At 29.2% G+C, this 9648-nt stretch overlaps 1 long non-coding RNA gene across 1 annotated transcript; it reads right to left on the minus strand.

The window, feature by feature from the left end:
• Positions 1-1150: 1150 nt before the first annotated feature.
• On the minus strand, positions 1151-4744 carry LOC126552049 (uncharacterized). The gene is made up of 5 exons (XR_007605905.1): positions 4682-4744; positions 4225-4281; positions 2544-3162; positions 2264-2412; positions 1151-2186 (listed from the first exon to the last, which is right to left on the minus strand). It is a non-coding gene; the product is annotated as an uncharacterized LOC126552049 (long non-coding RNA).
• Between the last annotated feature and the right edge of the window lie 4904 nt (positions 4745-9648).

Raw genomic sequence — 9648 nt, forward strand, 5'->3', positions numbered from 1 at the left:
GAACATTTTCCCTTTATTATACCTACTAAAATATTTATTGTCAGAGTGTGTTATATTGTTATATATTATTATATTAATATGTCTGAAGTGAAAAATAATTTGTCTATTCCACTAATATTGGATGGAAAATATTTTAAAATAAAAAAACTACCAGAGACGGAAAATGAATACATCAAAACAGAATGTGTTCTCTGCAATGATGTTAAAAAACAATATAGCGGCACATTAAGATCCACTTCAAATTTTCGCATTCATATCAAGGTAAATTTATCAATTATTAATATTTATTAATTATATAATGTTGTTTTAAATTTCAGAGACTTCACAGTAATGTTCTGGAAGAATTCGAAAATTATATTAAAACTGTTGTTAATGAACGTCGTGGTACAAAAAGAAATTTAAACGATTCTAACCCAAACACACCTAAACAGCAGAAATTACATTTGTATTTAAACGATCATCAAAAAAACGAGTCCAAACAAAAAACGTTTGATAAAAATCTTTTAAATTATATCATATGTAGCATGAAGCCATTATCATCGGTTGAAGACGAACATTTTATTAAGATGATTAATGGCATGGCTAAATAACTAGGTATGATCGCAACTTTGTGATACGCAGGTGTCATGGCCGCCACTGGCAGTGATAGATAAGACGTATACCGACCAACGTAGTACGGTAATAAAAATCACTGCCAGTTAATATTTCTTTCCATGCCAAATCGTGAATAGTACGTGCGCAGCCCGGAACGCAAATGCGTCTTAATGAGATCATACCTAGTTATTTAGCCATGATTAATGGTATGTACCTATGTTGAGTATTGACGTATTATATTTGTATATTATATACTAAGTCACTTAGTATACACAGTGTACACTACCGATTCACAACGTGTATACATATGACACCGTTACACAGCGAACAACGACAAGTGAATAGTGATGAATATTATATAGACGTAAAAAATTGTATACGACGGTATAACTATTGCCAAACCCACTGACGACGTAAGCGATAAAAATATAAAAAAACTAAATAATAAACAAAAGGTGTTATGGTATAAGATCCGAATAACAAAATTGAGTTATGATATTAATTATTAATCCTATTTTTGTGTGTGATATTATTTTTCGTACGACGACGGCGTGATTATAACACACACACATACACATGCACGGGTGACACGTATGTTCCGCTAGCAATATTTGATAAGGTAGTGCAGGGTTCCCAAAGGGCGTAGAACACGTCTTCCAAAATATAATATTACTGAAGAAGCATTGTTGCCAACAGCAAAAAGCTATAATTCTAAAAACAATAATTTTGTCATTTAGGGTGTGACCAACATAAAAATAAAATAATGTGCTAATTATCAAGCAGCTAAAAATAACGTAAATAAAATTAATTTTATTATATAACAACAGTTTAGTATTTACATTTTACACGAAACGTTTAATTATTTACACGATGGCGATTCACATGGTCAAAACTCAAAGAAGCATTTTAAAGTAAGTAACAACTAAATTATAATTAATGATAATATTCAAATAAGAACGACTTATTCTTTTAAATTCGTTCGAGGATAAATCATTATTGTTACGCTTGTTAATGTTATTTTTTTGAATTTTCAACGACAAAATTACTTGCAAATTTTCCCGATTTTGATATAGTCCGTTCAAATTAGTCGTTTAAACGCTTATACAAAAAAAAAAAAATGAATTTGAAATGAGTTTGAAAAAAGATTGTATAAAAATAGTCAAATTATAGCTATTAAATTAGCATTAGTCTAATACATTAATCGAATAAATAGTCAATAATAAAAAATAATAAATAAAAATAAATAGGTAGTCAAATATAATAAATATAAAATCAGTGATCTGCCATAGGGCCGATTTGACGTCTCAGATACCCATCATAAGCATGGCCCATTTTGTGTAAGGCATTGTATTATATTGCCATGTTCATTGAGTTGCTCAATGGCTCTTTTTAATAAATGGGTATTGGCAGCCCGTTCACTTCTAGAAGTTTGATCACTTATCTAAACATAGAGGAACATAAGGTATGTATTTATTAACAATATATAGGTATTGTATTAAAATATTTTATAAATAAAGTAAGTAGGAACTGTTAGATTTTTGCCAGCTTGTATGAATTCTCCAACATTTGGTTTTCCAATATTCTAAGTTTTTCTATAAATAATAAAGTATAATGCATTTTTATAGAAACAAGAAATTGGAGAAAAGTCTAATACTTCAAAGTTTCTTACGTAAAAAGTCCCATATATTTGGATGATTACCAAAAAATCTTAATAATTGGTTGTGAAACAATTCCAGATAATTATTGGTCCTTATTTCACTACCAAAAACACTAATTAATGATAGTCCAACCTGAGTCATCCAAAAATGTCCAATATATCTATCAATAAAAACACATAATTTAGTTTTATATTATATATTAATATTAAATATTAATGCTTTTATTTTTTTATTTTATTTAGAATGGAAACTATATTATGTATATGTTACTTATATATTTTGGTAACATACTCAAATAAAAATGTTTGCATGCGATTGTACACGTCTGGATATTGCTGGACATAGGCTATGATTTCTCTATAGCCATCTTCCATACTAAATTGTTGGCAATTTGGATGACCTCTGGTAGCTGGTAGATGGGCCAGTGCTAATATCTATGTTATGAATATTGATATTTTAATTTTAAAAATAAAAAAAAAATATAATTTCATAATTTGATGTCCTGCCCTACGGATTAATGTTCAATATTGTGGTGGGACACGCGAAACTCCGCGCGCGATAGCGTTGTCCGAACGCGATTGTAACCGCCGCCCAGACGAAAGAATTCCATCGCCACCGCTGCGGTGTGTGGTGGTGGTGGTGGGTGACCTTGATCGGCGCACAACCTCCGTCCGCTTCTACTCGGAGCCGAACGACGGCAGAAATCTTGATAATATAATAATACAACCGAGCCACGAACTGGCACGAACACCCGACTAATGGCCGGCCGGTCGAGTGTTTTGTGCGTCCCGCCGAACGGTGGATGATCAAGACGACAGTGAAAATATCAAGCTTTTTGTGGTGATACAAACGTATGTTCCGCTAGCAATATTTGATAAGGTAGTGCAGGGTTCCCAAACACGTGAAAAAACTACAAAATACACAAAAATCATATTTAACCAATAGATAGCGCAAAACACTAGCAATACAAATCAAATTAAACAATATCCGACACCTACGAGGTACGCGGGCGACCAAGTTTGGTATTTTTTTTTAAAACCCTTACATGTCCGTCTCCACTTTTTAAGTGGTATGAAAATTTTCGTTATAACACGGACAATTTGAATATGCAATCAGAACGCGGCGAGTCGGCCCGGAAAATTGTCAGGAGCTCGCGGAAGGACGGCCACTCGTATCGAAATACGAGGTACGCGGGCGACCAAGTTTGGTATTTTTTTTTAAAACCCTTACAAGTCCGTCTCCACTTTTTAAGTGGTATGAAAATTTTCGTTGTAACACGGACAATTTGAATATGCAATCAGAACGCGTCGAGTCAGCCTGGAAAATTGTCAGGAGCTCGCGGAAGGACGGCCACTCGTATCGAAATACGAGGTACGCGGGCGACCAAGTTTGGTATTTTTTTTTAAAACCCTTACAAGTCCGTCTCCACTTTTTAAGTGGTATGAAAATTTTCGTTATAACACGGACAATTTGAATATGCAATCAGAACGCGGCGAGTCGGCCCGGAAAATTGTCAGGAGCTCGCGGAAGGACGGCCACTCGTATCGAAATACGAGGTACGCGGGCGACCAAGTTTGGTATTTTTTTTTTAAAACCCTTACAAGTCCGTCTCCACTTTAATATAAGATATAAGTTATAAGTAAAAAACAGAAGTCTTAGGTATATACACATAGGTGTGCGCAGACTTCTGAATCAGGTGTGGCTAAATTTAATCTGACCCCCCCCCCTCTGTCATGGCGACCCAAGAAAAAAATTGTAGAAATTTCCAATACAAATTACGAAGTGACCTTTTTGTTGGTGACTGGAAAATGTTAACAATCAGCCCTACCCGTGCGCACTCCTATGTATTTACATATATACTACTATAACAGATAATTATAAATAGTAAAATATAATTGTTAATTGATAAGAGGCCAATATAGGTAATTTTTTAAAAGAAATATTTCAGTACTAAAATGTTTTTGCAACTTACAAGTGGGCGTCATAAATCTGTGTTTGCGGGGTGGCCTAATCTTGATTTTCCGGTTATCTGAAAAATATATTTATCAATAAATTAAAAATATCTAACTAGTATTTTAACATAATAAATCTAATCAAAGTATATTCAATTTTTGTTTAGATTTATACATGCCTAAAAATCATTAAAATACATACATTGCAATATATACCTACTAATGTTTATAAATATGTTGATTTCAATAAATAAAACAATAAACATTGAATAACGATTAGGATAAATGGTAATATTTTAATTACTTATAGGCAAATATATTTACCTATTAGGTATATGTAGTTGTTTATTAATGTTATGTTATATTAACTTGAATTTTTGATATAGATATTTTATACCATTAAGAATAAAAATTTTATTTATTAAAAATATTAATTATTTGTGATAAAAACATAATTATCGTAAATATCATCAATACCTTTTTTAAGGCGCCTAAGACATTTCGCAGCTTTGTGCCCTTTTTGTTTACAGGTGTGGCATTCTGTAATTAATTAAAATTTAAATGTTTTAATCAAAGTAGGTATATTACGTTAACTGAAATGAAATTAATTATCAAACGTACTGCCGTTAAACATATGCTGCTGCTGCTGGTACGGTTGTTGTTGTACCAGCAGCTGCTGGTACGGCAGCTGCTGCTGGTACGGCATCATATTATGTATGTAATTAGCGGGAAACATCTAAAATAATTACATAAAAATTAAAAAAGCTTTAAAAGCTGCGCGTAGCGCATTAATTATATTGTGTTAAGCAGTTTTGTTAGAAAAACCTCTATAATTCTTGTTGATATAAACTTTCAAAATTTAAACACAAAATATCTTGTAAATTATTCTTACGGAAAATATGGTCACAATTTTTGGAATCTAGGAAAAAAAAGCCCCAGAAAAAAAATACGGTAAAAAAAGCCCCGTCATAGGAAAAAAAAACCCCCTACCTACGAAATACATATTACTTTTTTATAATAGTGTACATGGCACGCCATGTGTTCGACATCGAGATAGTCGCAATAACGCACAAGTACCTTATTATAATTAGGGAATTATAATCTAGGAATTTATCAGCAATTATAAATTAATATTGTAATTAATTGATAATAATAATAATATAATATTATTTAATATTAATAAAACAAAAATGGAAATACTTGGTACTTACAGTGATATAGAATATATTTGTGTAGGTAGATCAGGCAGATCAGCACAACCGCACAGGTCTGAGTACGATCAAAGATTAAAATCTAAGGAATAACAGCTACAGACATCGACTAATAAACGACCAATTGATGAAGAGAAAAATCGATAGAAAATAATCGATTAATTATTTGAAAATATATTATATATACATATTATACACATAATCATATATTATAAGACTATTTATAACTGCAATAGGTAATGGTAGTTTATGGGTAATTCCACGGGATTTACAATGGAAAAATAGTATACGTATTGTAAACAATATATATAATAGTATATATAGATAAACATAAACTAGTATACGCAGGAATACGAAATCTTTATAATCTTTATTATAATAATAGTAATTATATCATCATGTTTTTCTGTCGCCACGGTCAGAAATAACTAATAAGTAATAACCTACAGAAACATTAAAATAAATAATAAACGGAAATATCAAATAACACAACAGCCAACTACCATTTAATTACTGATTATCAAGAATCAGGATATTAAGCATTCACAAAGTATAAAATTACTTTGTGAATGCTTTAAATTTGTACCACAGAACATGATAAAATTTTATCATGCCACAGAATAGAATTATTATAGAATAGTGTGTACTATGTACTTTCTGTTACAGTATACTGTTATGGTTTTTGATTTCGTACAAAAATGTAGATATCTATATACGAAAATATTAAAAAATACATAATATGTATAAAAAAATATCTAGATAAATTGATATAGATGACCGAAGTTTTCATCTAAGATAAAAAAAATAGATGATCAGTAGATTTTTATCTAGATAAGATAATAGATAATGACATTTTCATCTAGATAAGTCCCAACACTGTAATACTCTTCAAGATGATCAAGACATAAATCATAAATCATAATTAATTCCAAAACTCTTCGTTCATTTTGTCTAACAAGGAGATGTATGATAATTATGCAGTATTAATAGAATTTTTTGATAATATTTCCAAGGAAAAAAATGAAAATGGAGCAAAAGTCAGTGGTTATAGCAAACAATTTCTTATTTTTTACTTTTTGTTTTATACAGAAATAATGATTATTATTTTTGAAAGGGTTGAAATCTTAAATTCAGAATTTCAATGAATATCTTTAATTTTTCAAGAAGCACAAAAGCACAATTAAAAATTAAAAACATTATCATATCTATTCAACAACTAAGAGACACTTGATTTGAACTTATGGGAACGTCATTGGCCATTGCTATTTAAACTATAGTTATTTCGGAGTTATTTATTTCATTATTTGTAATACGCGGTACGTTAAATACAATAGGACAGAAATGTAGACATAATATAATAATATGTATGGCGTATAAAATGTATGATCTTTATTATACAGTAATACAGTATACACGATTATGTTCTTTATATTGGTTTCAACTGTTTAAACCAATAACTATTATTAGGGCAGATGACTTGTAGGTAGCTATTATATATTATAAGTATGCATTTCAGCATTTGTCTACCTACCCAAAATAGGCAATAGGCATACATACACATACGATTGAACACAAAAATGTAAATTTATCGGCGTACGCGTAAGTCGTAAAACGAAAAATATGTAAAGATGCAAGAAAAACTTAAGCTTCTTTGTCTTAAATATATTAATAGTGAAAAAGAATAAGATATTTTTATAATTGCAATAGCAAATATAATGCGATAATTTATATGATATTAATACGATATTTTATACAATTTATTACCTCTTTTTAAACAGATTTTTTATAATTTTAATTTTAACTGACTATATTTATTTAAATATTATTTAAAACTATAATCTATAACTATTTACTGTAGATATGATTATTATATAAGGCAACATATTATTTTTATTATTATTTTATTACCCACTGTATTATAAAGTATAAAGTTATTAAAATGTGCTTTAAAAATGAACAAATTTATAATCAACAAAATTATGAGTATTAAAAATACAGATTTTTATAATTTTTTTTTATTTGGATATTTTGTCCTATACATTGATTATTTTATCCCTGGATATTTTAAACTTGGATATTTTACTATAGGACAGAGGTAAAAAAATTTTAAAATTTTAAAAATGTAAAAAAAATAATTATATAATACTTGATAAATATTTTATTATATTTTTATGAATCAAATATTTTTTGTATTCGTTAATTGTGTGGTTTAAACGTTGTTTGTCGGCTAATGCCATTTTATTGAAACGCCCTTTAGATGCTGATATAGTTTTGGTCTCTTATGTTTTCTTCAGAACTGATATAACCAAATGAATAGAAGGGTGTGGATTATGAAATTGCGCATGTATGTACTATGGAAACTCTCCGATCCATTTGTTGTACTAACAACAATAAAAAAATATAAGAAAACTTGTTAGGTTATAGTATCTACTATGTTACTATGTATAGTTATTTAGTATTACCGAGGATTTTCTGATGTCTCTTGAGCCCAAATTTTTGGCGGAAATAGACAATCATCTTCTACGTACGTATTTAATATATGATCAGAAAATAAGCATCCTATATCTATATTTGGACATATAGATACAACTATACAAGTTCAACGAATGTATTTTCTATCTCATGTGGACATGTGGTGATAGGAATGGCAACCCGAAAAATAGTTTCAACCATTTTCCTAACTCGTCGTCGTTAGTATATTATGCTGTACGGAGTTGCTGCACAGCATTTATCTGTAAAGTTAATACCTTTAATATTATAATTTTATAATGTATATATTTATAATACATTTTAACTTTAATTACTTTTCGCCACCAACACTGTCCTAAATGAAATCGACATGCTTGAATTTCAATACTTGAGAATACTTCTCGATATGCTTTATGGGCGCTTATTTCAAAATCTTAATGTATTTTGCGAATAACAAGTTTTTTGAAAATAAGTTTTTCACACAAAGCTGTTCTGTAATATATAATTTATATTCAACACAATCGGCATTAATTTCAACCCATGCTTTTATTTTTTCATTAGTTTGTAATTTGTTGATTAAATTATGTCTGATTTTTTTTTTATGTTTTAATTTGTCAAAATTTTTTTCAAAAATATTTTAAATATTATCGATTATAGAATTAAGCATTTTCGTTGGTGCCTTAAGGCCTGAGTTAAATGAAGAATAATTTACATTTATAATTAGCATTTGATTTTTATCATTTAAATCTTAATATTTATAAGATATTTTATAATCAATGCTATTACCTCACATCGATTCTTGGAAACAATTAGTGAATGAGGATTACTGGATAGGTAGATAGATATGTACTATAAAAAACTAATCATTACAGGTTTGATGTATGTAAAAATAAAACAAGACGATGATTTTTGGAAAAATAACATGGAAACCAAAATTAAAACGTTTTATTTAGAAAATCTTTAACCAGTCTTAATCAAAGAAAATGTAATGCAATAAATCTTTTAATACTTTTTTTAATACTAGCCCCCTGTGTTGTAATTGTTGTGTAGACGTGCCACGTGCAGTGGTGACGTGGTGTGTGTCAATCTAACACCGACTTTTCCACATTCTGTATACTAATACTACAGCAATATAGCATTACTGTGATGGTAATGCCAGTGTAACCGCGAAAATGTACCTCAGTGATATTTTACCCCACTGAGTTAAAATATCACTAGCGATTATTTACCCCGGTAAAATTTTACTAGCGATTATTTACCCCAAGTAAAATCTCGCTAGGCATATTTTACCCTAGTAAAATTTCACAGATGATATTTTCACAAGTGAATATTTACCCCGGGGTAAAAATCCACTAGATTTAAAAAATTAGGTATTCGATTTAGAAACAATATGTTTAGGTATTTATAATGTGTTTAAATTCTTCCTCTTACATTAATAAACATTGACACTATACTAACAATTTATGTAGGTAGACAATACATAAATCTTTTACTTTAACTTAACTCAATAAATTAAAATTGTAATAATTTATAAATTACTTTTAAAAGACAACTTATAAACCTATGTCTAACTTACAATGGTGGGCATTAATTTATTAAAAAGTTAAAAAGTTAATTTTTTTTAACTTAGCTTTTTACAGTTAATTATCATTATTTTACAGTTAAGTTAATTAATTTTTTTTTTTATCACGTGGAACCATCAGACAAAACTTGGTTATTCTTTCGATTTTGGTAATTTATTTTTCAGATAAAATAATATTATAA

This window comes from Aphis gossypii, chromosome X, assembly GCF_020184175.1.
Source record: "Aphis gossypii isolate Hap1 chromosome X, ASM2018417v2, whole genome shotgun sequence".
Taxonomy (NCBI): domain Eukaryota; kingdom Metazoa; phylum Arthropoda; class Insecta; order Hemiptera; family Aphididae; genus Aphis; species Aphis gossypii.